Source organism: Pinus tabuliformis, chromosome 3_2, assembly GCF_031772625.1.
Source record: "Pinus tabuliformis cultivar Carrire ecotype Pingquan chromosome 3_2, CPIR1, whole genome shotgun sequence".
NCBI classification, from domain to species: domain Eukaryota; kingdom Viridiplantae; phylum Streptophyta; class Pinopsida; order Pinales; family Pinaceae; genus Pinus; species Pinus tabuliformis.
In genome coordinates, this window is record NC_142302.1 from 327073293 (window position 1) to 327096304 (window position 23012).

Below are 23012 nucleotides of genomic sequence, written 5' to 3' on the forward strand. Positions count from 1 at the left end.
TGATCGAAAGGTTGTTTAATGGTAACTGGTTGCAATGGCAAGGATGGTTTCTTTTGTCTTCCAACAGCAGTTTGACAGACTTGACATTTCCTTACGTAGTTATGTGCATCTTTGAATAATGTAGGCCTGTAATAGCCTGCGCGTAAAATTTTGTGAGCAGTTGCATCTCCAGTGTAGTGTCCACCTACTGGCCCATCATGGAGTTCCTACAAGACTTTTTCAGCTTCAGCTTTCTCAAGACATCTAAGTAAAATAGAATCATAATTTATTCTGAAAAGAACGTCATTTACAAGTTGATATTGTTTGGCTTTTAACCTCAGGGCTCTTTTCTTGGTGTGATCAAGATTTGGAGGAGCATATCCATTCTTTAAATAATAAATAATATTAGCATATAATGATTCAGCATCGTTTAGGCTTACCTCGTACACTTGTACTTCTTCAAATGGATTTTCGGGTATTAGCGATGCTCTTGCCAGCATTTTGCAAAAGCCCTAGCCTTTTACAATACTTGTCGGTTTGATTTCAACATCATATTCTTGTAAGGCAGTAACCCAATTGGCCCTTTTCTCACCCACATCCTTTTGTACTAGAATATTTCTTACCGCTGGAAACGGTACTATGATCTTGGTATGTGTTTTGAGTAAGAAAGGTCTGAAGTATTCAATTGCTTTAAAAACGGCATAAGCTTTTTTTTCTACATCTGAATAATTCAGTTCAGCACCTTGTAAATTGGAACTGAAAAAGGCAATTGGGGCTTCCACTTTTTCTTGAATTTCTTGAGTGAGTATCGCAACATATGATCTATCTAAGGAAAAAGTGTACAAAATAAAAGGATCGGAAAAATTTGGAGTTGCTAACGATGGAGCATTGATAATGGCTTGTTTGATCAATTGAAAGCCTCATGCTCATCTTGGCCCCATTTAAAGTTTGCATTCTTTTTAATCATGGCTTGTAAAGGAGACACGATTCTGGAAAACTCTGGAACGAATCTCTTTACAAAGTTAATCTGGCCAAGGAAAGATTGCATGGCTTTCTTGTTGTGAGGTAGGTGGACTGCGGAAATTTCTTTGATTCTGTCAGGATCAATGTGAATTCTAGATTTTGACACTATGAATCCTAGAAGCTTTCCTTCACTTAATGCGAAAAAGGATTTTTTCGGGTTAAGCGAAATTCCATGCCTTAAACAACGTTGAAAGATTTGTTTTAAATCCCTGAGATGGTTGTTTCGTTTCTTGGAATAAACAGTAATATCATCCAAATAGATTACCACTGACTTATTAACTAACCCTTTGAATGCAATGTCCATGGCTTTTTGGAATGTGGCGCCCACATTAATCAAACCAAATGGCATCTTTTCATATGCGTATGTGCCCCATTTAGTTCTGAATGTCGTTTTTAATTGGTCGTCGGGATGTACCAGCACTTGGTTGTATCTTGAGAATCCATCCAAGAATGACATTAATTCTGAGCCCGCAACTGCCTGCAGTATTTGTTCCATGGGAGGTAAAGGAAAATTATCCTTTTGGCAGGCCTTGTTAAGGTTTCGAAAGTCAATGCAGATTCTGATATCTCCGTTTTTCTTTCTAACAGGTACCATATTGGAAACCCATTTAGAATGTCTAACGGGAAAGATTATTTTGGCTTTCAATAACTTATTGAGCTCAGTTTTAATTTGATTTTCTAAATTTGGATGGATTTTTCTCAATTTTTGTTGGACAGGTCTTTCATTATCGATCATTGGGATAGTATGTTGGATGATGGAGGTGTCGTATGTTTTGAGTTCATCGTAATTCCAAGCAAAAACACTTTTGTATTGTTTCAAGAGACGAATATATGCTAATTTCTCTTCAGGGGCTAGGCCAAGGCCTAGGTTGATATTCTGTGGTTTGGCATCAGTTCCTAGATTTACTAATTCATAATTCAAAGTTGAACTTTGGAGTTTTGAATTGGTATATCTTTTGAATCGATCTTTCAAATCATAAAGGTCTTCTAATTTGACTACTGATTTAGGTATAGCATTGTTAGTACTATCTTGTTGCAATTGTTGGTCATGTTGGTCTTCGTCAATTATTTGATTGGTGTAGGATCCTTCAGATGTGAGAAAACTCACGATATCAGGATCGTCGTTGAAAATCCTCCAATTGGTAATGTTATCAGGGATAGATGGTCTAAAAATTAGCTCAATTGAAAATCGGTCAGGGCTAAAATCTTCTGAAGGAATGAGCTTGGAAGCTATGTTGGCTAAGAGGTCTGCGCTAGCATTCTGGAGTCTGGGAATTGAGGAAATATTAAATGCTATAAAGTGTTCAGTCAGATCTTGAACTAAAGATTGATAATGCTTTAAATGACCTGATAAACTGTGTATAGTATTACGTACCTATCTGATTACAATTTCGGAGTCTCTGAAAACTTGCAGGTATTTGACGTCTAATCCTATTGCCTTGTACAACCCTTGGACTAGAGATTTGTATTCTGCGGTATTGTTGGTGCACTCGAATTCGAGTCTGAAAGTTAGCATGGTTTTATCTCCCTCTGGGCTTACTAATACGCATCCTGCTCCTGCTCCTTCGTTAGACTTAGAACCATCAAAAAATATTTTCCAAAACAAAGATTTATTTACAGGACTATTTATAAAATTAATGCATTTAGAACTATCTGTTCAAGAGAAATTTTCTAATTGAGATAAAATAGAATGTTCTAAGTAAGGTGAAGTGTGAGCATTAAAATTTCCTAAGAAAGAATCTACTGAATAGTTTTCGAATAATGTTAGAAACTTAGAATTATATGCTACTGGTTCATTTTCTCCTTCGAGTTCTGTTACTATGTATTTCTGATGTCGCTCGCGTTCAACTTTTATTTGATTTGGTTTACCACTATAAGGTAGCCACATGTGGGACCAGTCAGTTGCAAAGTATCCATGAAGTTTTTCTGACTAGTCTCTGCTAAGAATTAAGCCATAGAATTCAGGAATATCAGCAACTAAAATGTCTATAACTTGACATACCTTTGGGTTGGATGACAGCCTTATGGTAACCTGATTTAACTCGCCAATCACTTTGACTTGTGATCGATCAAGCTGAACTATGCGTACAGCGGATTTCTATGGTTGAACATTCAATTTTGCGCAAATTGATCTTGGAAAAATATTTGATGAAGCTCCAGAATCAACTAAGAAATTATGCACATTTTTATGAAAATGTATTAAGTAAGGAGAAATGGGGGAGTATGCGATCTCGATCTCCCTCCAATTAATGCGATATCGTTTGGATCAACTTTATTCATTGTATTAGTTGGAGGTCTTTCCATATCATGAGAAACTTGAGAGATTACAGCAGCTGGTAAAGGTGCGACTGGCACAACATGTAATTCTTTCAAAAGTACTTTCTGCTGGTGTTTTAACTTGCTCAATTCAAAAAGAGTAATATTTTCCCTAGTCTTTTTCATGTCTTCTACGATATTATACTCCATTTCATCCGAAACAATTAGTGTTTTAGATGGAGTAGATGTGTCTGTTTGGACTTGGATGGTTTGAGTCGCTTTAGGTGATGTTTTCTTAGCTGCGACTTTATCCTTAGTCATTGAGCTTGCGCTCTTTGGCTTAGGTGTAGGCTGAGGAGGATCAATTTGATTTCTGCTACACGTACTAACTAGGAATGCCTCCTGATCCTCTTCATTTGGGAGGATGAAATCCCACATATCTTGTAACTCTACAACTTCTTCTTCATCGGTATGTTCTTCAGTAGTGTTTTCGTCTTCTTCTTCTTCTGATTCAGCATTTGAAATAGCATTAGGTGGTTTGGAATCGGTTGAAGGATTTCTTTTAAAAGGCCTGTATGGCTTTTTAGAAGACATTTCTTCTACATGTTTCTTGATGTCGACCATTTCGTTAGACATGGTCTTCAAAACTTTTTGTAATCCTTCTAAATCAAATGGATCTTTCGGTTGTTTTTTCTTGGGATATTCTTTGAAAGAAACTTTCTTAGATTTTCGTTCTTCCATCGCGTTTTTCTTTTCTAAGGCCGTAATATGTTTCTCTACTGCTATTGCTTCTTTCATATTTTCAACTAAGGTTGTTTGTTAGCCCTATCAACAAAGATTGCTAAGTTTGATGGTAAAGCAGTAATGTACCATTCACTTCGCACTTCTTCACTAGGCTGAGAAGCAGTAGGTATTTTGTTTAAAATTTTATTGAAACGTAAATTGAAATATTTGATGGGTTCTCTTGAATCAGAACTAAGGTTAGACAAGTCGTTGATTAGTGTCGCTGTAGACCTGTCATCGCCAAACTTGGTCAGAAATTGTTCTTGGAAGATGTCCCAACTAGTAATAGATCTAGATGGTAATGAGAAATACCATGATCCGGCTGTTCCTTGCGAAGTATAAGGAAAAAGCCAAACAACAGCATCTTCATTAACAACTCCATTGAGATTTATGGACAACATAAAGTTATTTATATGTTCTTCTGCTAGCATGCCTGCCTCGGGGTTAAACTTAGGCAGCCATTTTTCAGGATGGGCCGTATTTGACTCAAGGGTGCAGGCATTAAGACTGCCCCTGGGTTATTCCATGGAGATTGGGCCATTGTTGAACTACTAACAGAGGAAAGTGCAGAAGATGATCCCTGCGGTTGATAATATGAGGATATTATGACTACAGATGTTTGAGAAGGAGTTGAGGAAGTTACAATAGGCTGATGGATGATGATCTGAAGTGGAGGAGTGGATGGTTGACTTCGCAGTGAAGAGGTTGATATGGATGATGATGATGAAAGAGTCTCACTATCAAATCCTTTAGGAGACTTCCTTGCTCTCTTCCTAGAAGGTAGAGGTAATTCGGTTGGCTGAACACCAAACGTTTCGCTCTTTAACCTGGTAAGGGGATGAGCAGGGCCATATTGTGAAGTCATGCTGCCTTGAGATTTATCAGATTTCTGAGGAGATATAGAAAATCGCTGAAGTTTGTGAATCAAAGATTCAACTTCAGGAGGTTCAATAGTAGATTGTTCTGAAACATCAGGGTTTGTAGCAACGGTTGTTGATCCAGCGACTTCTAACTCCGGATTTAAGGTTTTTGAATGCAATTGAGAAGTCAAAGGAGATGGTGAGGGTGATTTACTCTCAGAATCGTATTTAGATTTAGATTTGCTTTCCATTCACAGTTCAAGGCCCTCCTTCTAGCGCCAAATATGTTGAAGCCCCAAAAATCAGGTCCACAACAAGGGGGATACCTGCCCGGTCCAGACCTTGGTTGGCAGCTCCTTTTCCGTTTGGTATAGCGGGTCCGACTGGGGATATGGGACCAGTTTCCCAATTTTTGTGTGTGTGAGAAAGATTGATATTTATGATTCTAACAATTTCTAAATGGAATAATTCTACTCTAATTCCAATCTAATAATAAGGAAATTGTATTCTAACAAACAGAAACATGTAAATCTACACTAACCCGGGGTGTGATATTTCTTTTATGTGATCTAAAATGATTTCAGACAACCACTAGTAATAAAGATCATTCAGCTGCCATGAGAAAAGAATTCAATAAATATGAACCACTTCGTATAAAAAGTTAGACGAAACAGTTGTGCAAAACATATCGCATAATGAGCTATTCATACACTAAGCATAAATAAATAGCTATCACCGTACAAAAGTGCCAAATGATAACTCAGGCATTCATACATTAATATATAAATAACTGAACTGAAAAATCACTCTAACATAAGGCACAAATAGTTAAGAGATAAAAATACCATTTATAACTAGTCCTACTCATGAGCTTCAAGTGATAACGATTTATCTCTTCTTGATCAAATATCCACTAAGAGTACAAAAGTGCAACATCAGTAGCAGATATCAAATGCAAACATCAATAAATCTTGTTCCATTCATTCATCAAAACCTCCTCAGAGGGTACAGAAGTGCATGTTCTCGGGATAAGTTTTTGATAAATTTCAGGACCCTTCTCTAAATGCATGAGAAGGGTTTAAATACTACTAACTAATTCTAAAAATAAATTATTACAAAAATGTAGGATGTGGTTTAAATGACCATCCTCTTTTTAGGAAAATAAAACAAAATTAAAGCTAAAATTGAATCTAAAATTAAACTACTTTTGTATTTGGTCCTTGAAATCGCACGCATGCAGCATCTATTTGAGAAGAGTCGACTGGCTGACTTCCGCTTTTAGTTGAGCTGAGAAAACAGAATCGACAAGAGCTGGCACCATTTTTTCGGCCAAATTGATGATACACTTAACAGTCATCCACTGGCTATGTGGCTTTACTAAGTATGCCCAATAATAATCCCAGTTCAACTTGGTTAACCCTTGGATTGTTTTTGCCTTTTCATGAGCTCTATGTTTCCAATCTACCTGTATCGTTACTTTCTTGCAGTTTCCGGAGCTTGTAGGTGACTAGGCAATTAGAAGCTTGCCTTTTCGAGCAATTTTTCTCAGCGATGCGCGATTAGCACTAGGCGCTAATCGTGCATCAAAAACTGCCTCCGTCTTTTGATTTGGGTTTCCTTGATGCGTTTTTTGCCTTTTGCACTTTTTCCTTTTAGTAGATATAAGGTTCAAAATTTGTAAAAATAATACTTCCGAAAGCTCTTGACCCTGAATTTTAAATTGTATGTTTCTGATCTCAACGTTGTCTAGTATCCACTTCACCATGTCTGTGTATGGGAGAATTTTAGGCCTTGCTGCTATCCGGTGTAAGAATGAGCAAGCTAGCTCTGTAAGGGATGCTTCAGAAGAACCATTTGAGCCCGCGGTAGCAGTAGCTTCCATTACTCTAGGATTCTCCTCTTCGATCAGATTATACATGCCTTCCCACGTAGCAATTCTTGCGTCTCTGTTACAGGCCGTGTCTGTATACAAGGGCGCCATTTCCTTTTCCTCAGAGCTCGGAGCTTTGCTTTTCTTTCCCATTTCAACCTGCATATTGCTTTGTATTGGCTTTTGTACTCCATTCCTGCAATTCACAAGTGAAGTAAAAATGAATGACAAGGAAGGGTGATGGGAAAGTTTTAAATGCCGCAGACATACCAAGTATATCACCTTACGTGAAATGATTCTTTCGATAAGCACGCACCCATATTCTATTATAACCAGCAACTACCTAATTTATTAGCATTAAAGTGGATAACCATGTGTTAGCTTATGGAAAATACTTCTCTTGAATAACACTCCCAAAAGATATGCGATGAAGCGATTTTGCGATTTGCATCACAACATCGCAACATCGCAAAATCGCAAAGTCACAAAATCACATCGCAACGTTGATCGCTCATGACGTCGCATTATCGCTTTATTGTTGTATCGTTGTATCGCTGTATTGCGAAATCGCAATATCGCAGATCGCAGGAATGTTATGTATGACAATATTTGTTAACCTATTTTCTGCGAAATGCAATCTTGCGATCGGTGATATCGCATATCGGCAAATTTTAAAGTGTTTCATGTAAGTTGTATTTGCTGGGTGCGATGCGATACTATCGCATATCGTGATCTTGCTATATGGGAACTTCGGCTTGTAAGGAGGCATCCCGTTATCTTTTTGCGATGTGATTTTCCTAAGGAAAAATTTTATCTTACCTTATCATAAAACTTAGATTTTTTAGGTTTTCAAAGGGAGGTTTCCTAAGCTTATGATGGTAAGTTTTATTTGAAAAGGAAATTTAACCACTACTTTGATTTTTTAATCTTTTTAACTAAGGGTCCCCACTTATTTCGCATTAGGAATAACACTAAATAAGAAGGGGGGTTGTTGTTGGCCACAACAAAACCTCAGTTACTAGCTCAATTCGCTTTCCTCATTCAAGTGAAAACCCTCAAAAAAATTGTTCATCGAACAATTATTGATGAGGGGACATCTACATGTATTATTTCAATGAGTTTCTAGAAAACTTTAGGCTCGCCACCCTTGTCGTGATCATCAATGACGTTAAAAGCATTTGATGGATGAACATACACTCCATACGGGATTTTAAGTAACTTGCAAGTCGAGCTAGGGGGAAAAACAATAGAAATTGATGTGGAAGTTATCGATGGAAACCTCGATTACAACATCCTACTGGGAAGGCCCTGGATTTATGCTATGGCTACTGTTGCGTCGACATACTTCAGAAAGATTGCGTTTCCCTTCCAAGGGGGAATTACAATCGTCAAGCAACAGACATTCCTCCCCAAGAGTTTGCAAGTTACGGGAAACATTCCGATGATCCACGGAAGCTCTCATTCGTTTACTTGGCTTTGTAGTTTCTAAGGACAGAATTCATCTCGACCCATGTAAGGTTCAGGCAATCATCGCTTTGCCTCCACCTTCAAATTTGCTTCAGATTCAGAAACTCCAAGGGAAAGCAAACTTTCTGAGGAGGTTCATTCCAAACTATGTCGAACTTGCTAAAGATTATACGCGTCTTTTGAAAAAAGAAGTACCCTTCAATTGGGATCAGGTCGCGCAAGCTTCCTTTGATGCTCTAAAGGAATCCCTGATAAAAGCATCATTAATGTACGCTCCTGATTATCAAAGAGACTTTAACCTGTATCTAGCTGCAGCAGATACGACCATTGCAATGGTTTTAGTTCAAGAAGACAATGGAATTGAACATCTTGTTTATTATTTAGGTCGAAACTTAAATGATACAGAAAGTAAGTACTCATATGTTGAAAAACTAGCTCTCACTGCCGTTCAAGCAATACAGAGATTTCGACACTATATTCTCTTTCGAAAAACTACCATTTTGTCATATTGCAACCCCATGACTTATATCTTGTCGCGACAGTTGCTTGGGGGCAAATATTCAAAATGGATAGCAATTTTTCAAGAGTTTGATCTGGAATTCGTAAAATCCAAATCAAAGAAAGCTCTAGTTTTCTCAGATTTACTATGTTATTTCCCATCGTCGTCCAACGATTCAACATCCAAAACAAAAATCGTGGACAAATCTTTGTTTCTGATATCTTCAAGAAATCCGTGGTATGGAGATATAATCATCTATCTCCAGACCCAAACATATAGGTCTAATACCTCTTGCTCAGAACAGCGATGTACTCGATACCAAGCAAAAGACTACATGATCATCGGTGATACGCTTTACCATCGTGGTGTCGATACTGTTCTGCGGAGGTGCCTCACCCATGAGGAGGCCGAAAAATTCCTAAATGATTGTCATTCAGGCACATGTGGGGGGCACCAATCTGGTTATGCTACGGTACAAAAGATTTTAAGAGCAGGATACTTCTAGCCGACAATGTTCAAAGATTGCATAACCGCAGTCAGAAGTTTCCATGCTTTTCAAATCTTCGACTGCAAAACCAGAATACCACCCGCGCCTCTGAAGCCAATAGTTTTTGTTGGGCCATTCACTAAATGGGGCATAGATTTCATGCAATGTAACCCCACCTTGGCCGGGGGGCATGGGTATATCATAGTCGCAGTTGACTATTTTACGAAATGGGTCGAGGCACTGCCTACATTAAACAACAGCGGCGAAACGGCCGCTCTTTTCTTTTTCAATCATGTAGTCACCAGGTTCGGCGTTCCACAAGCTATAGTCATAGATCATGGATCGCATTTCCGCAATCACATGATGGTTGAATTGGCCACCAAATTAGGACTGTCCCACGACAACTCTACTCCATATTATCTGCAAGCGAACGGGCAAGTTGAAGCGATCAACAAAGTCCTGAAATGCATGCTGCAAAGGATGATTGGAGTCCATAAACGGAGTTGGCACCTAATCTTGTACTTAGCCTTGTGGGCATACCGAACATCGGTAAGAAATGCAACCGGGTTTACACCCTTTTAGCTGGTTTATGGCTTGGAAGCGATCTTACCAGTTCAGTGTGAGATTTCGTCTCTTAAGCTCGCAATTGACCTCCTCCCCGGAACTTCAGAGGAAGAAGCTCGTTTCTTAGAATTAATCCAACTGGATGAAACTTGTCGTGACACCGCCTTGGCTAACGAAGCGCATAAGAAACGAGTCAAAGCGCAATTTGACAAGAATGTCAAACCCCGCATTTTCTCAGAAGGTGACCTGGTCTTGCTCTATGATCAGGAATCCGATAAATTGGGAGCAGGTAAGTTCCAGTCTTTGTGGATGGGTCCCTATATTGTTAAGCGTGTATTAGCAAAAGGATCCTATGAGCTAGTATATTATGACGAAATTCCACTGTTGCAACCCCGAAACGGGTTGTACCTTAAGCGTTACTATGCTTGACTCGGCATGGTAACCTATTCATATGCTTTTGTTACATTTTTATTTTCGTTAAGAGTGATCGTTTTGGTTAGGTAATCTACTTTTGCATTTTGTTGCAAATGTCGAACCCATTGGAATCATTTGTTGGATATGCTGACGGGGCGAGTCGTAGTACGCAGAACCTATATTCTGCAGCTTAGGCCATCTTTGATCCAAGCAGCGAATTAGTGAGTTTTAGAGGGGTGTGTATTGGTCAATCAATGTACAACATCGCTGAATATAGCGCATTGATAGAACTCCTCTCGGATGCCATCGCTCATGGCATACGCCGACTTGTCGTCAGGCTAGACTCACAGCTCGTCATTCTACAGCTTATAGGCATCTATTCCGTTCAAAATCCAACTATCTATCGTATGTTCCTAAGGGTCAAGATTTTGGAAAGACAGTTTAATTCTATTCAATATCAACATATTTCCAGAAACTTAAACACATTAACCGATTTATTAGAAAATTATGTGTTAGATAGACATTTGCAACATTTCTAAAAGGAAAGCATCTTATCAATAAACTACATCAGGATAATACAACTTAACCAAAATAAAGCTCCGAAAATCAAAAATATATATATAACTGTTCATTGTTTGTACATAGTGTTCTATGTCCAGGGAAAAATCGGTCATATGACCCAAAAACTCAAAATGCAAGGGGGCACCCTAATCTAATGGTGCTCGTGATAACTAGTCACTTCCTGTGCAATCATGCATAAGAACCTGGTCCATTGGCTCAGCACGCCAGTGGTATGGAAATGTAATCTCAGAGGCAACTCATCGGTCCTCACATCCGGAATACCAAGGGTGAGACCCTCAATCTGATCCTGCAACACTTCAATTGTCTCATATACATCTATGTCGCGAAGAATGGCCCTCCCTACAGCCTCTCCTGCTGGAACGGCAACTGCTCCTCTCAAACGCGCTGTTGGTCGCACTGGCCCAATATCTGCATAATCACGCAAGTTTTGATTAGTCTTGATAAACATTTAAAAAGCACAAGAATATTATGAAAAAAATAAATAGAGATATGGTCAGATATTTTTACCTATGACACCCCACTACTCGCCAGCTGGCAGCACCAAATCCGGGTCACCCCGGAAATCCATCCTAGCATATGGATACTCAGCATAAACCATCTGCTGACAGTTGAACCACTCAAAGAAGGCATCAGAGAATGAAACCTGCGGTTGACCAGCATGTCTGGCATTAAGATCAACCCATCTCTGCATCCATGGCTCAATTGGTGGTGGTAGGCCAAGTGAAATGTATTGTGGTTGCATCAGTGGGATCTTTTCCAAGGCGAAATCAGTCAGAATAGAACCATAGACAAAGTTCTTGGATCTTCCATTTTTCACCTTGGTAAGTTGTTCTTTGATAACTGGAAGTACTGCGTCACACCAGTTCAATACCTTGGGTTCGAGACATTCCAAGGCATATGGCATATAGGACCTATTGGCCAAGTTAAGGGCCGCGCTACCAGCCAATCTAGCAAAGGTAAATAAAATAGTCCTCAAAGGCCGATCGGTGACATCTCGGATACTGATCTTACCGTCCTTGCTTGGCTGAGATCCTTTCCTACAGTATCGGCGAATATAACCCCTCACGGATTCACCCCCACAGGCAGAACCTGATAGTGAGAGAGGGGTACCACACCTTGATAAACCGGTCAAAAAGTAGATGTCCTCAACATTCATGGGGATGGACTTGCCTCTTATCTGGAAAACTTGGTTGGTAGGATCCCATGCATCGAGGAAATATTGCAACAAGTTGATTTGTTGCCTCATGCTAGAAATGCGGAAGAACTTGAGCAAGCCACAGTTCCGCAATGCAGTTACCATATCCGGATCATGTAGGGAAACCATGTCCTCTTCTTCATGCTCATGTTCACGCCATGTAATGACCATTTTGCTCCGATGAATCTCTGAAAAACAAACAAGAGAAGAATCAGGGTCCTGATTTGGCAAAAACGGGCAAAATTTCCATGAAAAATCAGTGCAAAAGTTTTCCTCCTTGTGCCCATCACACCCTATATGTGTACTGAATGTGATGCATACATTCTGGTCAGTGGCTAGCTTAATATGCATCGCACCTTTCGATATACACTAAGTGTGATGGGGGCAGAACGAAATGTTCAAACCCCAAGGGCCCAGAAAAGCAGGAAAACATGCTCAGGATTAAAAAAGGAAAGAATGCAATGGAAGAGCTCAGGTTTAGCTCCTACCTAGTCCAGACGGCACTGAAAATCGTCCACAGAATCTCCCAAAATCAGCTGGTGAAAATCAAAGGGGAAAACACCTCCAGAGCTCCAACAGTCACAACTCCAAATGAAATGGTAAAATGAGGGGTAAAAAACTATTTTAAGTTACTTTTCACGTAATTTAAGTAGGGTATTAGATTTTTAACTCATTTTTTGAATATATGTCCTCATTTCTAATCAATTTGATGGAGCATTTGAACAAGTAGTACGAGTTTCAAAAGAACATAGTGTTAACGGTGAATCGAATATCAATGACCATTATCACGAGCAGTTTTACGCGAAGTTCAAGCTCATTAAAAATTAAACCTAACAATGAGCATATGTTCCACCAGAGTTTAAGCTCATTAAAAAATGAACCCACCTTAGGTAAATAACCATTGTGAATGATTATCATCAGCTTTTGAGCCTTGGTCATGTTCTTACCATCACCTCCACTCTGTTTTAGCTGATCATTCGCCTCCATTTGATTGTTTACCCCTTTTTAGGAATAGCTGTAACGAGTGATCCTATTAGCCACCTTCTTTACAATGTCATGATTGGAAAGTTTCAAACCTTACCTGGAACCAGCTGCTATCTGAAAACATCACTCGTTCCTCAAAAAACGAGTCTCCTTTAAGCTCTTTTCATCTGACTCATAAAATATGAAAAGATTTCCGAGCAATTGGCCTCTCCAGATCGTTAAAGTGATTGGAAGTGCCATCCCGCCTCTAAATTTTAATCTTTTTGGACTTGAGGGATTATTACACAAAAATATCGAGCGTTTGTCTTGTTCGGCTCATTAAAACTATCGAAAAGTCATCCCTTACACATTATTTTATACTTTTTCGGACTTAAGGGATTATATTACGAAAAAGGAATTTTGGAGTCTTCTTTCCGTCTCTTTTCAAACTCTCTAAAATTGAAAAGGACCGAGTTATCCTTGTCGTTAAACTCGTTAAAACAATAGCGACAAACTTGTCCATTTAGACAAGAGCGAGTTTCACTGTTGCTAGGCTCATTAAAACATAGCAATGGGTTTGCCCAAAGGGAAAATTATAGAACAAGCATATGTTATCCTCCTCAATCTTGACAAAAGTAAAGAGGTAATGGTCAGAAATGACTGGGGAAAATTGGGAAGAAAACTTGAAGAAACTTTATTAGTAGCAGGTCGCTCTTGAACATGACACTTTCACTCCATCACCATGATTGAGTCAGGTTGGGTTATTCCATTCACCAATCATATCACCATTGGTCCATTGTACCATCCAGTTTTGGGGTTAATGCTACAAATCCATTTCAGTGTCACCAATATGTTCAAGAGAAGTCGCTCAGAGAATTCACCTACCCAGCTTGTGTCTCATCCGCTACAATACCTTCACGCTTCATTCTTTCATGATTGCCACTCTGAACCTTGTATCATCAGATCATTTTCACCTCCACAAAATCATTTGCTCCGTTCCATGTCATAGATGTGGGATCCATTAATGCCCTCCTACGACGGGTCACTTCTTGTCGACATCAGCTCATTATCCAAGAAGCCGACCTAGGGGCAACCCTTCCAGTACTTTGAAGCTTGCATGCCTCAATGGCAAGTTTCTCACTTCCGGCGACAGGTTTACACTAATGGCCTTCGACCGAAAGATTTTGTGTGGTGTTCGACATCAATCATATATTCACACGACGTGAATTATACTGCAGTACCTTGAGGGTCATCATCATTATCGGTGATTCCTCTCGCGCCTGTGAACAGCTCACATCATTCACTGGTAATCAGGCAATGTCCTTCCATGTTCGACATCAGAACATCCTTTCACATGGATCAACTTGTACTTTCAGGAGAAGATTGGACGAGCTTTGAAGACCCCAGATCTAGATTCATCCATCCAGGCTGCGATATATTCAGGAAAATAAAAACATCAAATGTACATCATTGCTGCACAGATAATCATCCAAACTAAGGGATGATGGCTCTACCAGAATCATCACTCTGCACACAAACAATTGTCTATCCTATGTACATGAAAATGAATTTATCAAGCTGAGCATGGGAATTCCCACCTCAGCTAGATCATGAAAATATTATGAAGATAATGTATTGTATTGTGTCTTATTACAGGTCACCTTTCAGTGCGAAAAACCTCAGATCCTCATTATAAAGCATTTCACCCCACATCAAAAGATTTATAACCTCATGCTTTAGGGGGAAACTATTATAGACATATTTGGGCACTGCAACCCCAATCACATATGTCCATGAACCAAGGGCTTCTAAGTCCCTAAAAGTATTGTTTCATACCCTAAAGGAGCAAGGTCAGCTGATTACATCATCTCCCAGAAGTTTTCCATGAAAAACCACTCAGAACTGGTCAAAGCAAGACCATACAGACTGCCCAGTGCAAAGGGTGCGATGCATCTCACCTGCCACATGCAAAAAGTGTGATGCATACTAGAAAGCCCTTCTATAGGGTGCGATGAGCGAGAGCAAACAAATGGCACAAGCAGTTTGCTAGGTGGAAACCCAGAGAATCTTCTAGAAACTGCTCATTTGACACTTGCCTCTCTAAGTTCGCCCAGGGATGAGTAAGAGATCTGAAATCTCCAAGTGGAACCAAGAACTATCAGAGAGATGACACTAATCAAAATCCCAGAAGCTAACTCACCCCCCTGCAAATATCTATAAATGGATCCCTCATCCCAGAGATCCAAAGGTTGGAATTTGGTAATTTGCAAAGAGGTGTTGTTGGTTTCTCTTTGAAGACATTGTTGGGTGATCTTGCTTTGTGTGAGGTGAAGAGGGCTTTCAAGCTGGGAGGATGGCGCTGGGTCAAACCAAGTGGTTGTAATCCTCTCTTATACTACTCTTACTAATAAATCTATTTTAGTTTTCCTCCATATTCTTGTGTATCTCTAAATATTGTGTTGATATATGCATTTGTATGGTCAATATATATCTGATCCTATATTGTTTACAGTGAACGATCTCTATGCTTTGATGGTATTATGTTGCTGTGAATCTACAGATGTTTTTTGAAGCGGGGCAAGTAAGGAAGCAGTGGTGAGATTCTGTCAAAGGGGAAAGGAAACAAGCAAGGAGCCAAGCGGAAGACTGAGGTTGGTACTCTCTACTTCTTTCCCATCTCTCTCTCGTAAAGGAAAAACAAGTGACTTTAATCTATTTGTTTCTAAGATAGCTACCCATCTTAGTGGGACTAGCAGCTCTGAATAGACACTAGTTTTCCCGGTAACATGGGTCCTGACCCAGGTTCAGAGTTAGTTGTGCCAAACAAATCCCTACACCACTAGCCCTTTCAGCATCAATCCATAGAGCGTGGACTGAAGTCTCACCCGAAGTAGTATGGGGGGATGTTGGAACCAAGTTTCTGCACCCAGGGATCAGCATGATGTCGTTTTGTGCCCTAAGTTTTCCTTTGTGTAGATTGATAAGATATTATGGGTTATCACCTTCTAGACCTCCACGAAGGTCTATGACTGGCTTTCATGAACCCTAAATAGGTAAATTAACTACTTACACGCATCAAATATTACTCTTAACCCAGTATTTACTCATGTTTACTTAAGTGTTTGATAACTTTAACGTACAATGATATAATCTTCCCATAAACCCTTAATGTCAATTGTGTTCACATAACAATATAGATCCAATAAAGTCACGCATCAATACAACATTATTTCATAAACCCATCATTCATCACAGCATAAATCGCACTCATACATAACAAAAGTAAATAGGTAAAACATAGGAATTTCTGTAATAATCTTATTATTAATATTCAGTTTAACTTACAGACTCAAGACTTCCCTACTCACTCAGTTGCAGGGGTCCATGCACTCAGTTTCAGACTCTACTTTAGGCCTCCACGCACACAGCTACAAAGCCTTCCTTCTTACTCTTTGTGCTATTTATCTAGACCAACTTGTTACTTGCCTTAGACATCCCTAAGACACACCTATTTATGCAATCCCATGGTCCATGGACCATGGATAGATCTTCAAAAAGTCGACTCAACTTACATAAAGAAGGGTAAGACACTTTTTGACTCTTTAACTATCTACGCACTCTGTGGCCATAATTTGTGGAGACTTTACATTCCTTTATATAAAACTTGGGAATTTGCCCCAAAACTTGACCCAGGGGACCCCATCCCAACAGGACCCCAACACAAAGATCGTGACTCACCCTCGAGTCACTCCGTTGGTGAGGAGTTCTTGTTGCGAAGATCCCCCAGCTCCACTTGTGCAACCGCTACTTCAACCGCACTCTACGTGGCTACCTGCTTGATATGTTCTACAAGCTTCTTTGTGGCTGGTCCTGCACTATCCTGCTTAATCTTCTACTGTGTACTCTGCAAGTTCGCCAACTTTTCCTGTATGTTAGCAGATATTATGTAGGCCTCATGCAACCAAGGCCCCAACCTGGCCTTAATGACTGCCTCTTTTTTTGCACTGCTTCCACCTGTGTAAGCAGCTGCTTAGCCTCCTACAGCTTGGGGAGACGTTGTGTTATAAGAATAGTGCGTATCGTTGCCCTCACTTCATCGTATTGTTGTTGGAGCTCACGGACTTCTATATTCAATACCTGCAGGGTGGGATCTTCCTACAGGCACGTCACTACTTCCATAGCCTACTCAAATAACGCAATGCAGTCCACCACCACGGCATCCACCCTAATGACTCCATCATTAACAGTGGTTTAACGTTGTTCCCTAACCTCTGGTGGAGTTGTAGGTTGTGACTTCAGCTCCAGTTCTGTTATCTTCATGTTCAACTCGAACTGAACTCTTGCCACCTTTGCCTTGGCATCGTGCATGCCCGCAGCAAGTTTTCTTATTTTTTCCTCCAGTGGTGCCTCCTTAGGGATATGCAATTCCAGCATTTTTCTACATGCTTTTGCTACCATGGCCACTAACTAAGCACTCTGGGCCTAGATTGTCTCCTTTTCCTTCAACCCCTCTGTCTTCTCAGGGAACATATGTTTGTAGTTCACTCTATATTCACTAATAAGGTTGAGCGCGCGTTGCTCCCGTGCTCTGAACTATGTTTCATAGCTACCTGCAACGTGTGGAGATACTCATTGGGGATCACGGCGAGGTTGAGGTCGATGTTCTTTAGAGACCTCACAATGACCTTGTCATCAGCCGCCTCCATGCTCAATGATCATTCTGATAGCGTGAATGCCCGAAGATCCAGCAATCTGACCAGCTCTGCTTCCTTACTGATTCCCGATGCCAAGATCGTTGGTGCAGCACTTACCTACCCTACGCTGACCCGGATCCTTCTGGTCTGGATCTATAGCTCACACAAATCCTTTTGAATGGTACTTAGCGCCTATTGTTGTTGTTGTTCAAAAGAAACAAAGCGATCGCTAGATCCAAATCATCAAAGCGTCAAAGCCATCACTGGATCCAAAGCATCAAAGCGTCAAAGCCATCGTTGGATCCAATCACTCTAACAGAAGGTGACCTTGATGAGATTGGAGATAAGGTGCACGATACCACTTTGGAATTGCTGCAACAGTTCCACTGTGGTATCGCACACCTTATCTCTAATCTCGTCAAGGTCGCCTTTTGTTAGAGTGATTGGATCCAGCAATGGCTTTGACGCTTTCAATTTCTTCCGGGGCCCTTCTTTCTACTTGTCTTTCTTGGGATTGGGGGCTTCTCTCACTGGTGTAGGCTTTGGCCGAGGTGACCTCGGTGCCATAGGCACAGCAGCTGAAGCCTCCATTCTCACAACCTCTAGAGCAACTCCCTCAGAGGCGACAGTTCCTCCAGTGCTTACAGTTTCACTTGGTCTAAACATGGTGCTGAGAATGAACTGTTGTGTATCCTTAGGTAACCAATCAAACACAAAGTTCGCGACTAAATGTGCGAAAGCCTGAGGACTCATAAACAATGGACAACACAGTGCAAAACTTCTAAGGATGTAAAGTGTTTTCTATTGGATGGCCACACGTAATTTGTAGGTGAATTCAAATTCAAATTCAATCATTCCCCCCAAAATCCATCCATAAAAGTTGATTTGGCGACAAATCTCCAAGGATTTCACTCTTAAATTCAGCCTTAAATGTTGCCTCCCTACTCCTCTTAACTATCTCCTCACTGTCAAATCATGAACAGTGATTGTAATGGTCACTTTCTAGTTGTGTTGTGTGATACCTCCCTCTGTAGCATACCTCTCCTCGTGCCTCTTGTGGTACTTTGACACCACCCTTTTTCGCATAGCCCCCCTATCGCATAGCTCTACAACCCAGGCAGTGTAGTTTATAGTCCTGCGCTCCCTTGCAGTTGCCTAGAGTGCTAAGACTGTGCTACCATCATGTAGTCATTGGTTCGGATCCCCCATGTACCGCTTCAATTAGCTTCCAGTTACCCTTCCCGGAAATGGATCTCCATTCAACTTCGAGAGTTGAACTTCTCCACCATCTCTAATTTCTTTGATGACATATGGTCCTAGCCAGTGCATCTGAAACTTCCCTGGAAACTTAGCAAACTTACTGTCATATAATGAAACCAAATCATTTACCTTGAAGGTGCACAGTTTTATGTGCCAATCGTGCCAATCCTTTTCACGTTCCTTCTGAACCTGCTGATGGAATACAGCCAGAAATCTATCTTCCTCAAGCTCCATTAGTTGTGCGATCCATTCGTCTAAGGCTCTGTGATCCGCCATTCTTGTGAAAGTCGTTATGCATAGACGTGGCACAATGTACTCCATAGGCATCTGTTTTTGTAGCAGCTACAACGACCCTCCAAAATTTTCCCTTAGCATGTTTTGGAGCCTCCCTACCAACCTTACACAACACTTTGTCTTGCTTCATCAAGTACTCAAGATTCAAGCGTTTTTCTCGCACGAAGGCAGCCTGTCGATCACAGTTGATCCATTCCCCTCATAAGTTGCTCACCTGGACTTGGTCCAGCTACAGGCTAAGTAGCTTCCCTTTGGAAATTGAGCATTTCTGGTGGGAAACCAGCCTTTCCTCCAGGAATTGCACAATCCTCTTTGACAACCTGCTAGGCTCCAAGATTGCGCAATCCTGCCAACCAACCTTCCTAGCAGGATTTGCACAAATTTTCCCAGCAACAAGTTGTTCATCCAGAATTTGCGCAAATTTGGGTAGTAGTCAGCTGCTATGCCTAGGAATTGCACAAACCTCGTGGGCGGTCAGCCTAGCTCATAGCCAGTAATGCGCATTTTTCCCAAGCAATTGAGCACTTGAATGCATGGACAGTCCAGTTGACCAGTTCCACCGGGGACCGAGGAAACTTGACTTACATGCATTCATGACTCGATCTTCTCGGAACAGCAAGAGACAACATGCAAAAGGCATCCCATGATTCAGGGAGCTATTTTTAGTAGCTGAGGGTTACATGCAAAGTTGTTTTAGAAGTTTCCCTCCAAGTGTCGCTTTTTCCTAGATTTGTGGCATGTGCGTCATGAGACCAAACTTATTTATTGGACGCATCAGAGCTCATTCATTCACGTCAATATTGGAGCTCTGACATCCCATAGCACATCGAGGACTCTTCGACACATCCGAATCAGTTATTCACAGGTAAGTGGCCTCAACTTATCTTTTTCAGCATTTATGTCGCTTTTTGTGTATTCGCTTGTGTGAGTGATGTTTTCTTGATTTCTTGAAAGCATGCTATCATTTACATGTATTCTAGCTTGTTCTGGCTCTGTTTCAGTTTTCTTTGTTATCTCACTGTTGTCGCATGCATGAAACTGTTTTGCACGAACGTTCGTCTAACTAGCAAACTGCCTCACCCACATGCATGTTGATCTATCTGTTGAATCTTTCATTCATGTTTTGCATGCACTGTCAATCACTTCTACTATAACTTAGTGTCGTCGTGCATTTTACTGTCTTAGTTTTTTTAGTTGCCCGTCGGTGAGTCGGGCCAAATTTGGCTCAGGCTCTGCCTTCACCAAGGCCTCATTGCACAATATGGGGAAGGAAGGCTCATATTCCTCCCTGGAAATGCGCATCCATGCCCAACACTAGCCTCCAGGATTATTTTACACGTTTCTGGAGGACAGTGGCTACTTGGCCCAAGAAATTGTGCAAATCTGTCCTGGGACCAACAGTCCTTCCAGTCCTGCCTCCCAGACAGGGCATACTGCCTTTTGCACAGTTCTAGTAGCCAGTCACTCAGCCTCCCTGTAAAATTTGCACAATCTTGCTCATCAATTCCCCGGGTATGTGTTGTGTCCTTCCCCTGATTTTCTTTGTTTTCACTGACATATTTCTTGTCATGCATGCTACTTGTTTCTAGATCTTTTAGGTGTTCATATGTCTCAATGGCTTCCAAGAGAATAGGATCGTAGGACACTGATGGAGTTGTATTTGGAGCAGAAGTTGAGCAGGTGTCCTCTAGTCTGTCGATCTATGAAGATGCAAAGTTGTATCTAGACAAGGAAATCAAACTGAAGTGGAAAGAGGTTAATGAAGCATTCGCAGGCACTTTTGGGGAAGACCTCAAATACCATCAGGTGTACGTGAACATTCGCAAGTCTGGCTTGTATCAAATTGCATGCAGATACCCCGCGTTCCCATGTGCAGACATGATTCCCTGGATCGTCTCTCACACTGACCCCGAGATGATGACATTGAGAAATGTTAGTGGGATGAAGCTTGCAACCTTCTGGCATGAGATTACGATGATATGTATCAGATGTCCAAACCCATGACTATCATGACCCCTCCATTCAACTTGCGCAATAGCAGAGCTCACTCCAAAGACATTCTAAAGGATTGGGTAAAGGAGCCAGCTCGCTTCAAGATGACACCCAACCAGATCTACAAGACAAAGATATTGAGGAAGGCATACAAATACTTGGTCATATTCACATGTTGACTGAGTGGCCAAGTAAGCACTGATGACATATGGTCCCAGCCAATGCATCTGGAACTTCCCTGGAAACTTAGCAAACTTATTTCATATAATGAAACAAAATCATTTACCTTGAAGGTGCACAGTTTTATGTGCCAATCGTGCCAATCTTTTTCATGTTCATTCTAAACCTACTAATGGAATCCAGCCAGAAATCTACCTTCCTCAAGCTCCATTATTTGCGCAAGTTTTTCTTCTAAGGCTCTGCGATCCGCCATTCCTGTGAAAGTCATTATGCATAGACTAGGCACAATGTACTCCATAGGAATTTGTAGCGGCTACAACCACCCTCCAAAATTTTTCCTTAGCCTGTTTTGGAGCCTCCCTACCAACATTACACAACACTTTGTCTTCCTTTGTCAAGTACTCAAGCTTCAAGTGTTTTCCTTGCACAAAGGCAGCCTGTCGATCACAGTTGATCCATTCCCCTCACAAGTTGCTCACTTCGACTTGGTCCAGCTGCAAGTTGAGCAGCTTCCCCTTGGAAATTGAGCATTTCTAGAGGGAAACCAGCCTTCCCTCTAGGAATTTCGAAATCCTCTCTAACAACCTGTTGGGCTCCAGGATTGTGCAATCCCTCCAGCTAACCCTCCCAGCAGGGTTTGCGCAAATTTTACCACCAGCAGGCTGTTCATCCTAAGATTTGTGCAAATTTGGGTAGCAATCAGCTGCTCTACCCAGGAATTGTGCAAACCCCCCGGGGCAATCAGCCTAGCTCACAGCCAGTAATGCGAATTTTTCCCAAGCAATTGAGCACTTGCATGCATTGACAGTCCGGTTGACCAATTCCACCGGGGACCGAGGAAACTTGACTTGCATGCATTCATGACTTGATCTTCCCAGAATAGCTAGAGACAACATGCAAAATGCATCCCATGATTCAGGGAGCTATTTTTAGTAGTCGGGGGTTACATGTAAAGTTTTTTTAGAAGTTTCCCTCCAAGTGTCACTTTTTCCTAGATTTGTGGCATGTGCATCATGAGGCCAAACTTACTTATTCAACGCATCAGAGCTCATTCATTCACATCAATCTTGGAGCTCTGACATCCCACAGCACATCGAGTACTCTTCAACACATCCAACTCAGTTATTCATGAGTAAGTGGCCTCGCCTTTTGTATATTCGCTTGTGTGAGTGTTGTTTTCTTGATTTCTTTGAACGCATGCTGTCATTTACATGTATTCTAGCTTGTCCTAGCCCTATTTAAATTTTCGTTATTATCTCACTGTTGTCGCATGCATGAAACTGTTTTGCACGGACGTTCGTCCAACTAGCAAACTGCCTCACCCACATGCATTTTGATCTGCCTGTTGAATCTTTCATTCATGTTTTGCATACACTGTCAATCACTTCTGCTATAACTTAGTGTCGCCATGCATTTTACTATCTTAGTTTCTTTTAGTTGCCCGTCGGTGAGTCGGGCCAACTTTTGCCGGGACTTTGCCTTCACCAAGGCCTCATTGCACAATATGGGGAAGGAAGGCTCATCTTCCTCCCTAGAAATACACATCCATGCCCAACACTAGCCTCCAGGACTGTTTTGCACATTTATGGAGGACAGTGACTGCTTGGCCCAAGAAATTGCGCAAATCTGCCCCGGGCCAATAGTCCTTCC